General features: G+C 45.2%; 1 protein-coding gene across 3 annotated transcripts in view; it reads left to right on the top strand.

Moving 5' to 3' along the window:
• The window catches only part of LOC137524482 (ankyrin repeat and fibronectin type-III domain-containing protein 1-like), a 747,681-nt gene that overhangs the window by 220,012 nt on the left and 513,477 nt on the right, over positions 1 to 14,192 (top strand). The window lies entirely within an intron of this gene.

The following is a 14,192-nucleotide window of genomic DNA, read 5'->3' as shown; positions in this document are numbered from 1 at the left end:
ACTTTGAAACTATATGTAAAGCAGTGTTCTCCCTAGAATTTTTTTCCAGCCGGGTGGCAGGAAAAATTAGCCGGGTGGGGTGAGATGAGAGAATGCAAGGCCGGTGCTTCTGTGTGCAACTTTGCATACAGCATAGGAGGAGGTGAGCTGATAACAGCCGGGTGCTCACCAAAACTAGCCGGGTGGAGCACCCGGCTAAAAGAGCCTGGGGAGAACATTGTAAAGTAAAACATTTTGGACCCCTTCACACCATTGTATTTGAAAATGCTGAAGAAAGAGAAACTCCATATTAGCAATTGTTTTTAGATGTGGCGTCCTACCAAGACACCTCTCTTTACACTCGATGCAAAGCTCCCAAACTGTTACATGTATGGATTTTGGTACTGCACCAAAGAAATTCTCACATCTGCATTGCTTAGATCTGAGTAGCAGCACTGGGCAGGGTTTGTTGAGATTTTTTTGAGTGAAGTACTTAGACTGAACAGACTCAACATGTTAATATCAGTAACACAAATGTGTTGGAATATTGACTTTGCTTCTGTAAAGAGTTGTGAGAAATCAGTCCCTTTTTTAATGCACATAAAGCACAAACCCTTTTTACTTGACTGTACATATAGCCTCTTGTCTTGCTTATAGTACACAAACTATAATGGTATACGGAAGGATATATTTATAAGCATGCCGCACTCCCTATTTAGCATTGTCTCTGTCGTGTTTATTGTCAGTATGTGCAGTGGTGTAGGTTTCCTGTCACATTTGGCTAGTGGGAGAATGGAGGTTTCACTATTCTATCATTAGTCACTCTGCATCAAGGGATATCTATTTATATCATGTGATACAGAGTAAACAAGGATGGGACAGGATAAATAAAGCAACTGATTGGAGTGCCCGTTCACTTTGGAACTGACACAGAACCAAAGCATATTATTAATATGCAGTTCCTTGGCACATGCTGTAAATTATCTGCACTGACAGCAAAGACAACAGAAGGTGAGTATTGGTTAGGGTTGGGGTTTATTTTAGGAGGTGGTAAGGAGATCTTTAGATTATAGTTAGGCATTTGGAAGGTGAAGGGAACACAACTGACAGTAGAAGAACTAAACACCTTAGTCGATAGAATATTGGTAATCTTAGTTTACCAATATTCTAATTATTGCCTTTTGCCAATTCCCAACAGAAAATTGCACTTCTATTTTACATACCCCGGGATAAAGTACCACCATGTCATCAAAGGCAGGAGCAATTTTAACATGCAAGGTCACTGAAGGGGCTTGGGCTCTATGGGCAGCATTGAAGAAAGTTTATTGTTCATCATCTGTGTTCTTTAGGGCCCATTTCCACTATAGCGTTGCGGAATCGCCGGCGAATCACCGCAGGAAAATCGCATGCGGGTGCGATTCCGCATGCATTTTTTGACGCGATTTCGCATAGGTAAGGGTGATGCGATTTTAACCATGTCACTGCCTGTGTGAATTAACATGGGTACCTATGCGAAATCGCATGCGAAATCGCGGCAAAAAACGCATGGGGAAAACGCATGCGATTTCCCTATTAAATACATTGCGTGCGATTCGCCTGCATTCCACACGCAGGCGAATTCTGAGGGCCCTACCCTGCAGATTTTTTCTGCACAGAAAAACGTGCAGGAAAACGCACAAGTGGAAACAGTCCCATCCACTTGCACTGGCTATGCGAATTCGTGATAGTGGAAACGGGCCCTAAATGGTAGTGTTCTATTCTGTCTGCAGTGTTCATTTATGAAGTTACATATTCTTTGATAAGAAAGGGGTATATTTGGCTCCAGATAGCATCATTTACCTAATGTTACCTAAAATACGTTAAAGAACCACTCTCGTGAAAAAACTGTGCATGTTTGGAAGGAAACCTCACCTATGCGCAAGTGGGGTAATTCGTATTTAAGCTGCATGAAATCCACCTAGCTGGGACATATTATCCCCCCTGTGCATATGCGAGGTTGCCTGCAAAACATTCCCCGTTGCGGAGTTACGACTAAAGATGCAGGCCAGCCTCCCTACTCATTTGTACACTAATTTGGCGGACTGAGCAAATGCAGCAAGTGCTTTTGAAAATAAAGAAAACCCTGAGAATCCCACAGGAGGTGATGAATCACCTTGAAAAATCACTTCATAAAGCACTGAGCTTTTGCGATTAAACTAGCGCTTTTTGGTGTGCACTGGCCCTTGCAGCAGGATTTTTACTGCAAACTTAGAGTTGTCATTAATTTATGCCCCCAAAGAGCAAGAACAGTTCTAACCTGTCCACAAAACAAGTATGGTTATGCCAACCTCTTAAAGCACCACTATCACAAAAAAATTGTATAATGTAGAATACATTTAATCAAGATGTACCTTTCTCCATGAATAAAATGCACTATAAAATACTTTTCTCCTAAAAAGATTTAACGAGAAAATACTTTTCTAATTTCCTCTTGCTTACAGTAGGCAGAAAAATCCGGTAGATCTGATAAGTTCTGGACTAATTCTAGGCATGTGCCTAGCAATTTTTTTTTTCTTTTATCTATACCCAGCGATTTTTGTAAAGTTGTTGTGTAGCATTTTTTTTATTAGATACAGTACAGCTGATGGTCTACTGGTTTTGACACAAACGCTTGGAAAATCGCTCTGATCTAGCACGTTTCAAAGCGATTTTCCACTTAACATTGAGGCTGAATCGCCTGAGAAATCAGCAGAAATGCTGCAGGACCAGCGTTTGCATCTGGGGAAAAAAGCACATTGCTCTGGTGGGATCCATCCCATTCAAATACATTAGCCAACTGCTTTCCAAAGCGCTAGCATTTTTAAAAGCGCGCAGAAGCGCTCTTGGTGTGCACCAGTCCTCTGTTAGGCAAATAGAGCTTGTGACATTTTAATGAACTGAAGAAGCCATTTACAGCATCCTAGAGTTAAATTACCGATCCAAAATACTGAAAGTGTTGATTCCATAGCAACACCTCTAATGAAGGAACAGAGCCAGAAAGAGTAAAACTTGTTGGTAATTACCACAAAGGCCTCAATTCACTAAGCTTATCTCCTGTCTTTAATAACGTTTCTAGAGTTATCACCATGGTGATGAGGCATGTAGTATTCAGGAAACATTTTACCTCAGGCAAACCGAAAGTTAACTCTGCAATCCTTGAAGTAACTCCAGAATTCTAAAGTTAAAGACAGGCTGTTAATTAACTTTGTGTGAACATAACTGCAGAGGAGGTAACTTAACTGCAGAGGAGGTAACTTAAGGAATGCAGAGATAAGATAACTCTCTCACTGCGCGGTGGTAAGTTTTCTCTTGCCTTATTATCTCCAGCATGGTCTTAGTGAATTGAGGCCAATAACTGGTAAATACCTCATGCGGTACAGTTTAATGAATGTTGCTCAATGTGAGCACAGGCTCTTCTTGCAGTGCAAATAACTTTTTAACCTTCAAGGATTTGAAGTCGTAAGGAGTGTAATTTGTTTTTATCATGAAACTTTTTATTGTGAAAAAATATTTAGAAAAGCCTGATCATTTAGCAGCAGATAATGCACATAGTAAGACCTCTTTCAGATGGGAGTCCTGTCTGCCGCCCACAAGCACCATTTGGTTGCAATTGAAATGCAGTGGAACAGTAGCGCGTGTAACACCACGCATGTCAGCGCTTGATACGCGGTGGTGTTACTAAGCGGCAGAGAACTGTGACATTTTGCGTCTGAGCACAGCTGTGGCTACTCTCAAATGTGGCTTCAATGGGAGTTCCTGTCCAGCATTGGTATAGAGCGCTAACAAGCTCCTGGCTGGTGCACAATAGCAGTTGACAGGCAGTGAATTCTCTGCCTTCGACTGCTTGTATGAGAGAGGCCTAAGTATCTGCATATACTGAATGATTATATACCCTTACGTAAACAGAAATGGGTACATAGCATAGTTAACAATAATCTTTACATTTGATTGGTATTGTACATTCCTATTTGGAAGGCACAGAGAGAAGGGGGACATCACATTCAAGTCAAAACAAAACAAAGGACAAATGTACCCTTCCAGTTCCTGTCAAAACACGATCAGTAAAGCCTGGTACACACCTTCAATTTTGATTGGCCAGTTTTACCATATCCATATAGTATGGGGGTCAACAGATTTTGAACTCTATGAACATTGTGTAGGTAAGCTCTGATACTACATGGAGGTGATAAAATTGGTCAGTGATTGGCCAAACAAAATTGACGGTGAGTACCAGGTGTTAGACCATTTACTCTTCAAGAAGTTAAAAGGCAATTCAACATATATATGGATCTATAGCCTATAGTCAGTCTTAACCTCGCTCTGACCAACTCAGTCAGTCAATTCAGAGATATAAAACCAGGTATAAGACCCTATCTTTACTCATTTTTCAGACATAGGGCTAGTGCACACAAAGAGCTTTTCTGAGCATTTTTAAAAACGCTAGCACTTTGAAAAGGGCTTGGCTAATGTATTTGAATGCGATAGAGCACACCACAGTGATGTGCTTTTTTCCCAAACGCAAACACGGGTCCTGCAGCATTTTTGCTGATTTCTGAGACGATTCAGCCTCAATGAGAAGTATAGGAAAGTGGAAAATCACTCTGAAAAGTGCTAGATCAAAGCGATTTTCTAATCGTTTTTGTTACAGAAGCTGTTCAGTTACAGCTCTACAGTAACAGAATATAAAAAACTCTACACCAAAAAGCTCCAAAAATCGCCAGGCATGCTTAGAAAATCGCTAGGCACATGCCTAGAATCGCCTAAAAAAAATCACTTCAAAAAGCGCTAAGCGTTTGCTTTTACGCTAGCACTTGTTGATGTGCACCGGCCCTAGTCTATGAGAATATATCATTCTCTCAAACTTCAGTATGGTATTTAGTATGAGCCATTTATTTTCTCAGTGATGCCGGGGTTTTTATCCTGCCACCTCTGCAGCATTAGCTTATGTGCATGGAAAAGATCTCTGGCTGCAACTGTTTTAACATGATTATCATATACTAATGTTTCTACGTATGCTATTGCAATACATACTTATGTTTCTACATATTCTATGCAATTTTTTGGGACACTTTATTTATTTTAAGTTATTCCACAATAGCTAATGATTGTCAACATGAAATCGCACATAATGTGCTATATCATGCTACAAGATGTAGTCTTTTTTTTTTCCACATATGAAAGTTGCCTCCAAGTGTGAACTATCTGAATGATTAACATTGTTTTTAGGTTGTAATGTGATTTAGCATGAGGAAAATTTTAATTATGAGATAATGAGTTCTTGCCTAACTCTGCTAGCAGCTATGTGTGCTGGGTGTAGGAAGGTGGTACATTGATACAGTAAGGGAGAGTTTTTGCCCTCATTGCCTTCTTTACTTTTCTTGGAGTTTTTTTCAACCTAGATACAGTATAATCTCGCTATAGTAAACTCTGATATAGTAAACATGTGGATATATATATATATATATATATATATATATATATATATATTATATATATATATATATATATATATATATATATATATATATATATATATATATATATATATATTTATATATATACTAAATGTGCATGTTCCCGGCCAAGCACCATTATAAGTATATGGGAGTAACGCCTGATATAATAGAACTTCTGTTATGGTAAGCCTATTTTTGGCTCATGCGGTATTCTATATCTGGCTATAGTGGAAAGTGGGTGGGCACATGCATCATATGTCAGTCGGCAGTCGGAGGCCCATGAGCCGTGGTGGGCAAGACTGTGGATTTGGTACAAAAATCATCCGACTCCTCAGTTTATAAAACCACTGACTCCAGATACCGAAAATTGTTCCGACTTCTCGACTCCGACTCCTTAGTCTAATTTTTACAACGGCTATGATTTTGGTTCAAAAATCATCAGAGTCCCGACTCCTCAGTTTATTGAAACCACCGACACCGAATCCTCGACTGTGACTCCACAGCCCTGGTGGTGAGTGGGTGGTGGACTGGCAGTCACTTGTAGCTTGCTCTGAACACTTCTCTGTGCCTGCTTGGATTACTTCAAAAGCACCAGGTGATACCTATGCTTCCTGTGTAAGCTGCTGCCTAATTACTGAGGGAATTGCCTTTCCCCTGTGACTTGCTTGTGCATGGCTGCAATGCGACAATATCATCCAGGCTGCACACAATGTGGACAGAGGAGCACTCTATCAGTTCCGTACCTGCATTAACTGGGAAGACCTAAGTTTCCTGTGCAATTCTTGGTTATGGTTCCTCTTTAAGGGATTCTACTGTAACTGCAACTACAGGATCTTCTCAAAAAATTTGCATATTGTGATAAAGTTCATTATTTTCTGTAATTTACTGATAAACATTAGACTTTCATATATTTTAGATTCATTACACACAACTGAAGTAGTTCAAGCCTTTTATTGTTTTAATATTGATGATTTTGGCATACAGCTCATGAAAACCCAAATTTCCTATCTCAAAAAATTAGCATATTTCATCCGACCAATAAAATAAAATTGTTTTTAACACAAAAAAAAATCAACCTTCAAATAATTATGTTCAGTTATGCACTCAATACTTGGTCGGGAATCCTTTTGCAGAAATGACTGCTTCAATGCGGCGTGGCATGGAGGCAATCAGCCTGTGGCACTGCTCAGGTGTTATGGTGGCCCAGGATGCTTCGATAGCGGCCTTAAGCTCATCCAGAGTGTTGGGTCTTGCGTCTCTCAACTTTCTCTTTACAATATCCCACAGATTCTCTATGAGGTTCGGGTCAGGAGAGTTGGCAGGCCAATTGAGCACAGTAATACCATGGTCAGTAAACCATTTACTAGTGGTTTTGGCACTGTGAGCAGGTGCCAGGTCTTGCTGAAAAATGAAATCTTTATCTCCATAAAGCTTTTCAGCAGATGGAAGCATGAACCCACTTTTGAACCAGAAACAGCGGCAGAAGCGACCTGACCTGGGCTACAGAGAAGCAGCACTGGACTGTTGCTCAGTGGTCCAAAGTACTTTTATCGGATGAAAGCAACTTTTACATGTCATTCAGAAATCAAGGTGCCAGAGTCTGCAGGAAGACTGTGGAGAGGGAAATGCCAAAATGCCTGAAGTCCAGTGTCAAGTACCCACAGTCAGTGATGGTCTGGGGTGCCATGTCAGCTGCTGGTGTTGGTCCACTGTGTTTTATCAAGGGCAGGGTCAATGCAGCTAGCTATCAGGAGATTTTGGAGCACTTAATGCTTCCATCTGCTGAAAAGCTTTATGGAGATGAAGATTTAATTTTTCAGCATGACCTGGCACCTGCTCACAGTGCCAAAACCACTGGTAAATGGATTACTGACCATGGTATTACTGTGCTCAATTGGCCTGCCAACTCTCCTGACCTGAACCCCATAGAGAATCTGTGGGATATTGTGAAGAGAAAGTTGAGAGACGCAAGACCCAACACTCTGGATGAGCTTAAGGCCGCTATCAAAGCATCCTGGGCCTCCATAACACCTGAGCAGTGCCACATGATTGCCTCCATGCCACGCCGCATTGAAGCAGTCATTTCTTCAAAAGGATTCCCGACCAAGTATTGAGTGCATAACTGAACATAATTATTTGAAGGTTGACCTTTTTTTTGTTTTAAAAACACTTTTCTTTTGTTGGTTGGATGAAATATGCTAATTTTTTGAGATAGGAGATTTGGGTTTTCATGAGCTGTATGCCAAAATCATCAATATTAAAACAATAAAAGGCTTGAACTACTTCAGTTGTGTGTAATGAATCTAAAATATATAAAAGTCTAATGTTTATCAGTAAATTACAGAAAATAATGAACTTTATCACAATATGCTAATTTCTTGAGAAGATCCCCTATGTATGATTTTGGTACTTTCAGAACTCTTATTTAATCTGGAAGGATCAATCCGTCTTAAAACGCTACCAAGTTGTCTCAGGAAAATACACTGCTCAAAAAAATAAAGGCAACTCTTAAGCACAATGTAACTCCAAGTCAATCACACTTTTGTGAAATCAAAATATCCACTTAGGTAGCAAAACTGATTGACAATCAATTTCACATGCTGTTGTGCAAATGGAATAGATCAGTGAACTGCAAACTTGGCTCTCCAGCTGTTAAGGAATTACAAGTCCCACAATGCATTGCAGGAGTCTTACAGCCACAGCCAGGATTCATAAAGGCAAATGCATTGTAGGACTTGTAGTTCCTTAACAGCTGGAGAGCCAAGTGTCACGGACGGTTGCGGGGCCGCAGGCGCGTCCTGTAACTGCCCGTGAAGGAAAAGCGATCGCACTCGATTCCCTGCATCGATTGCGCTTCAAATCGATACAATCTGGGTTGAGTGTGTAGGGGGAGCTGAAGTCCTTTTCTTAGCAGAGAGAGCACCATCCTAAAGGCTGGACGGCTCTTTTGATATGCTAATGAGCCTGGGCCCAGAGAGTCCCTGGCTTCAAGCTGTGCGGATGGCCCATCCATCAGGTATAAGGTGACACCTAGCTGATCTCATGTAGATGTTAATTAACCAAGGGGTGATCAGGATGCCTAGGTGCAGCCAGGCAGGCTACAAATCTCCGGGAGGTCTTGACACCTTGCTCACTGGTAAAGATCAAAGGGAAGTCAGCTGTATAATCTGCATAATCCATAACTTCCCAGATCTGTCATATTTCTGGGGTTCCTGAGATGGCAGCTTCGCCAAACGTGGGGGAAGTGTAGCATGAGCCCCGGTGCTGGTTCTGAGGAAGTTTCAGAACATTCTGAGGTAAGGACTGCCAGTTAGGCAGTTTGAAAATGCCCTGATGATACCACAGGGGTCCCACCCCTCATGTCTGGTATCAGGGCGCTGGGTAAATCGAGACAGACCTGAAAATGTTAATAAATCTGCCCTGACCTGTACGGTTCTGTGAGATAGAGCCCATATATGGGTAGATATGATTTCTAGCCCCCAGGACAAGGGGAGGGCTCATCTCATCTTCTAAGGGGGTGTATGGCTCCCCGCCCTCACTCCCTCCTACTGAAGCAGGGGCATAAGAATGGCAGAGGACCCAAACTCAGTGTCCTCCACACTGAAACATCTTGAACTCATCAGATGCCAGCTTGAGGATAAGCTGGCATCCACCTGGTCTGAGCTCTGAACTCAAATTGAAACCCAGAACTCGGTTTTCCCACAAAAAGGACATCTTTCCAGGAACTAAGTATTTTTCTCCCTTCTTTTATTTTTTATACTGGCTATTACTGTCTTAATAATTGTGATTTTAATAATTGTCTGTATATATTAATTATTTATATTGCGTGAATAAACGACTTTCTCCAAGTCATTCACTGTCCGCTACCCTGCTTATCAGCACACACACAGAACTGATCCCGGGTCTCTGAAGATACGCTACTGTTTGTTTGTTGTTGGCTAGACAGAATACCGTGTGTTTAACCGTTTTATTCGCAGGACTAGTCAGTCAGTTAGTGGGCTCCACGGTCCCATGGTAACCGCGGTGGTGGCAGTTTACTCTGAACCAGTAGGTGACGTTGTAATTACCCGTGTCTCACAGGCTCCCTTCTGAGTTGTCTGCGGCTAATTCTTAACGGTTCCTGCGCATTGACTGCGACCAGAGTTCGCATGATCTGTGCGCTGGCACCGTTTAGAAGGCTAAGTGCGGTCAGCCACTAGGGCCCCTGTGACAGTGTTAGGCAGCGGTTGGGACCTGTGTTGTGCTGAAAGTATCTACGATAGCGCTAGCGCTATCGAGAAACGAACTAATTCGTTGGTGTAGCTGGAAGGCAATATATTTTTTATATATACAGAGAGACTGTGTAGCCAGTACCCCTCCCCAAAAGTTTTATTTTATTTGGCATGGAAATGTCCGGGAACTACAAGAAAATGTGCCTGGCGGACCTGCAAAATCTTTGCCAAGAGAGAGGCATTGATGTCGGCCGCAAGACACAACGGGACCTGGTAACGGAATTGTTTCAATGGGATACCCAGCAACTGCGGGAGCCGGGGGTGTCCGCTGAAGTGGATACCAGCCCATCTGACCCAAGTCAAGGGGAACCAGAGACTGAAGATTCTGCGCATACGGAGGTTGAGCATCCTGCGGGCCCTGCTGCAACAGTTACGCAGGAGAATGTCAGTGTGGACCCCAATCCCAGAGTTTCTGAAAGTACTCGCCTGGAACCGGCCAGTACTGGACTGTCCGTTTGTACTGATCCGCTAATGCAGCAGGCATTACAAAAGCTGATGGACACTGACCTGGACAAGTACCTGCAGTACATGCGTGAGGAGCGCCAAATGCGGGAGGAACGGGAGCGGCAAGCCGCTGCTGCTGCAGCCGCAGAACGCCACGCAGAGAGGGATGCTGCTGAGCGAGAACGGGAGCGCCAATCTGCAGAGGCGTGGGAGAGACGACAGCATGAGCTCAACATGGCAAAGGTTCAACAGGCCAGCCGGAGTTCACCGCCCAGCCTCCCTGCTGAAGGAGCTGCACCACCCGTAAGTGCAAAATTTAAATTTGCTAATATTGAAAAAGACACAGACATTGACTTGTTTTTGCGGTCTTTTGAAAAAGCATGCCGTCAGTATCGTCTGTCCCAAGACCAGTGGGCCAGACATCTGACACCTTTGCTGCGCTACAAAGCGCTTGATGCCTTCGCAGAATTGCCTGCGGAGAAGGATAATGATTATGCTGCTATAAAAGACGCTACCATTACTAAGTACCAGCTGACGCCAGAAGCCTATCGGAAAAAGTTCAGGGCCTGGCAGAAAAAGCCTTCTGATTCGTACCGAGATGTGGCCAGCAGCTTGCTCACCACACTCCGCCAGTGGACACTAGGCCTCACCAAAGGGTCTTATGATGTCCTGGAGGACTTGATAGTCCTGGAACAATTTCTGAACATTTGCCCTGCTGATGTACACCAGTTTGTGCTAGAACGCAGGCCGGCTTCAGCAACTGTCGCTGCAGACCTTGCTGAGACTTTTGCAACTACCCGGGTGGCTGATACCCGCAGAACTGTCCCATCCAGCTGGAGAGGAGGTCAGCCCAATACCTCGGCAGACCCTCCTGCCCCTGTGAGCCGTCCGCCACAGAGGCCACCCAGCGCAGCTGCTGCACCCAGGCCTGCAGCGCCTGGAGAGGTCACCTGTCACTACTGCCGCCAGCCCGGACACATGAAATTCGACTGTCCGGAGCGGAGACAGACACCACCAGCACCTGGATCATCTGCATCACCTGCACCTCACCCACAGCAGAGGCAGCCCGCCAGCGAACCACAGCCTGGATCATCAGATTTTGACCTGTTTGCCCGCGGAAAGGAAATCCGCGACCGAACCGACCAGCAGCAACTTGTTAGAGTGAACGGCAAAGTTGTCACCGGATTTCGAGACACCGGAGCTGACATCACGTTAGTTCACTCACATCTTTTGCCAAAGGAGAGCATCAGCTCCAGCCGATCCCTTGCCCTTACTGGAGTAGAGGGCACCCTTTTTCACATAGCCCACGCGACAGTGAAGCTGGATTGGGGAGTGGGAGGAATCCAAGAAAGGGTTGTTGGGGTTATGAAGGATCTCCCAGTCCCTGTGTTGCTGGGGACTGATTTGGGCAAGCTTGTGTCCTACTATGAACCTGCCACGACCGCCTTGTCGCTCACGGAAGGAGACGGACTCTCCACCCACCACCAGGTACTTTATACACTTGGGGGAGCACCAGGGGGAGGCGGGTTGAATGTGCCCAGTTCAAGGGTACCAGGTTCAATAGTGCCTGCTTCAAAGGCACCTGAGTTTGATGTACAGACTGTCTGTTGTGATGATGCTGTAACTGTACCTGAGTTTACTGTACAACCTGTCTGTAATGAAAAAATGTCTATACCTGTCAATGTCATTACTGCATGCAATGACGACTTGAGTAATGTCCGTCTGTGCCATTCTGACAGTGTACCTGTGCTAGCAGTACCGCGCCACTGCACTGCTCAGAACCCGAGCTCAGAACAGGTGGAGGGGGTTCCGGCCTCCTCCCCCTCCTCTGACCGCAGGGATGAGACCTTTCAGCCGCTGGCCTCGTGTGACATGAGCCAGTTGGCTGAAACTAACAGCGCCGTATTCTCAGCCGCACTACAACGTGACCCAAGCCTGGAGGTGCTCAGGCAGCAAGCCGCTGAGCCCCTCGCAGACGGGGCCGCTTTCAAGGTGTACTGGGAAGGTGGGAGACTGTACAGTGAGTCTGTACAGCCCCCTACAGGTAGATCCCACGCGAATACCAAATGGCTTGTGGTCCCGAGTGCGTTCAGGGGACATGTGCTGAAATCCGCACATGGTAATCCTCTGACAGGGCACTCGGGTGTCCGCAAGACACTTGCCGGTATTCGGAACCAGTTTTATTGGCCCCGAATGAACATGGATGTAGCAAACTACTGCAGGGCATGTGCCGTCTGTCAGGAGCTGGGAAGGTCCAGGGATTCCCGCGGGGTTCCCTTAGGTCCACAGCCACTTAGCAGGGGAACCCTTGCGTGGGCTGGCTGTTGACCTAACCAACCCACTGCCCGTTGTCAGCAGTCCCGGCAGACACCACGTCCGACTGCAGTGGCGCAAACGCCCTGTCCAGAACGGTCCATGTCGGGTCAACCCTGAGGGTAGCAGACCGCGACCGGTCCAGGGGAACCGAGCCACAGGCTCCAATAGGTTTTCCCGCCGCACCGGCAACCCGAGACCCGTCAGCCAGGTTGGCCGACACGCAGCGGGCAGCCGACCCCAGAACGCCAACGGGGAACTAGATCAGATCTCGCAGGTTAGCGGCAACGACACACATCTTGCTGATGAATGTCTATCTGCCTTCTCCCCAGGGGGGGCTGTCACGGACGGTTGCGGGGCCGCAGGCGCGTCCTGTAACCGCCCGTGAAGGAAAAGCGATCGCACTCGATTCCCTGCATCGATTGCGCTTCAAATCGATACAATCTGGGTTGAGTGTGTAGGGGGAGCTGAAGTCCTTTTCTTAGCAGAGAGAGCACCATCCTAAAGGCTGGACGGCTCTTTTGATATGCTAATGAGCCTGGGCCCAGAGAGTCCCTGGCTTCAAGCTGTGCGGATGGCCCATCCATCAGGTATAAGGTGACACCTAGCTGATCTCATGTAGATGTTAATTAACCAAGGGGTGATCAGGATGCCTAGGTGCAGCCAGGCAGGCTACAAATCTCCGGGAGGTCTTGACACCTTGCTCACTGGTAAAGATCAAAGGGAAGTCAGCTGTTAGCAGCTAGAACACATCCTGAATAAACCTGAGTCTCATAGCATAATCCATAACTTCCCAGATCTGTCATATTTCTGGGGTTCCTGAGATGGCAGCTTCGCCAAACGTGGGGGAAGTGTAGCATGAGCCCCGGTGCTGGTTCTGAGGAAGTTTCAGAACATTCTGAGGTAAGGACTGCCAGTTAGGCAGTTTGAAAATGCCCTGATGATACCACAGGGGTCCCACCCCTCATGTCTGGTATCAGGGCGCTGGGTAAATCGAGACAGACCTGAAAATGTTAATAAATCTGCCCTGACCTGTACGGTTCTGTGAGATAGAGCCCATATATGGGTAGATATGATTTCTAGCCCCCAGGACAAGGGGAGGGCTCATCTCATCTTCTAAGGGGGTGTATGGCTCCCCGCCCTCACTCCCTCCTACTGAAGCAGGGGCATAAGAATGGCAGAGGACCCAAACTCAGTGTCCTCCACACTGAAACATCTTGAACTCAGGATTGAGGATATGCTGGCATCCACCTGGTCTGAACTCTGAACTCAAATTGAAACCCAGAACTCTGTTTTCTCACAAAAAGGACATCTTTCCAGGAACTAAGTATTGCTCTCCCTTCTTTTATTTTTTATACTGGCTATTACTGTCTTAATAATTGTGATTTTAATAATTGTCTGTATATATTAATTATTTATATTGCGTGAATAAACGACTTTCTCCAAGTCATTCACTGTCCGCTACCCTGCTTATCAGCACACACACAGAACTGATCCCGGGTCTCTGAAGATACGCTACTGTTTGTTTGTTGTTGGCTAGACAGAATACCGTGTGTTTAACCGTTTTATTCGCAGGACTAGTCAGTCAGTTAGTGGGCTCCACGGTCCCATGGTAACCGCGGTGGTGGCAGTTTACTCTGAACCAGTAGGTGACGTTGTAATTACCCGTGTCTCACAGGCTCCCTTCTGAGTTGTCTGCGGCTAATTCTTA

Source organism: Hyperolius riggenbachi, chromosome 7, assembly GCF_040937935.1.
Source record: "Hyperolius riggenbachi isolate aHypRig1 chromosome 7, aHypRig1.pri, whole genome shotgun sequence".
Taxonomy (NCBI): domain Eukaryota; kingdom Metazoa; phylum Chordata; class Amphibia; order Anura; family Hyperoliidae; genus Hyperolius; species Hyperolius riggenbachi.
This window is presented reverse-complemented; position numbering and strand designations above follow the sequence as displayed.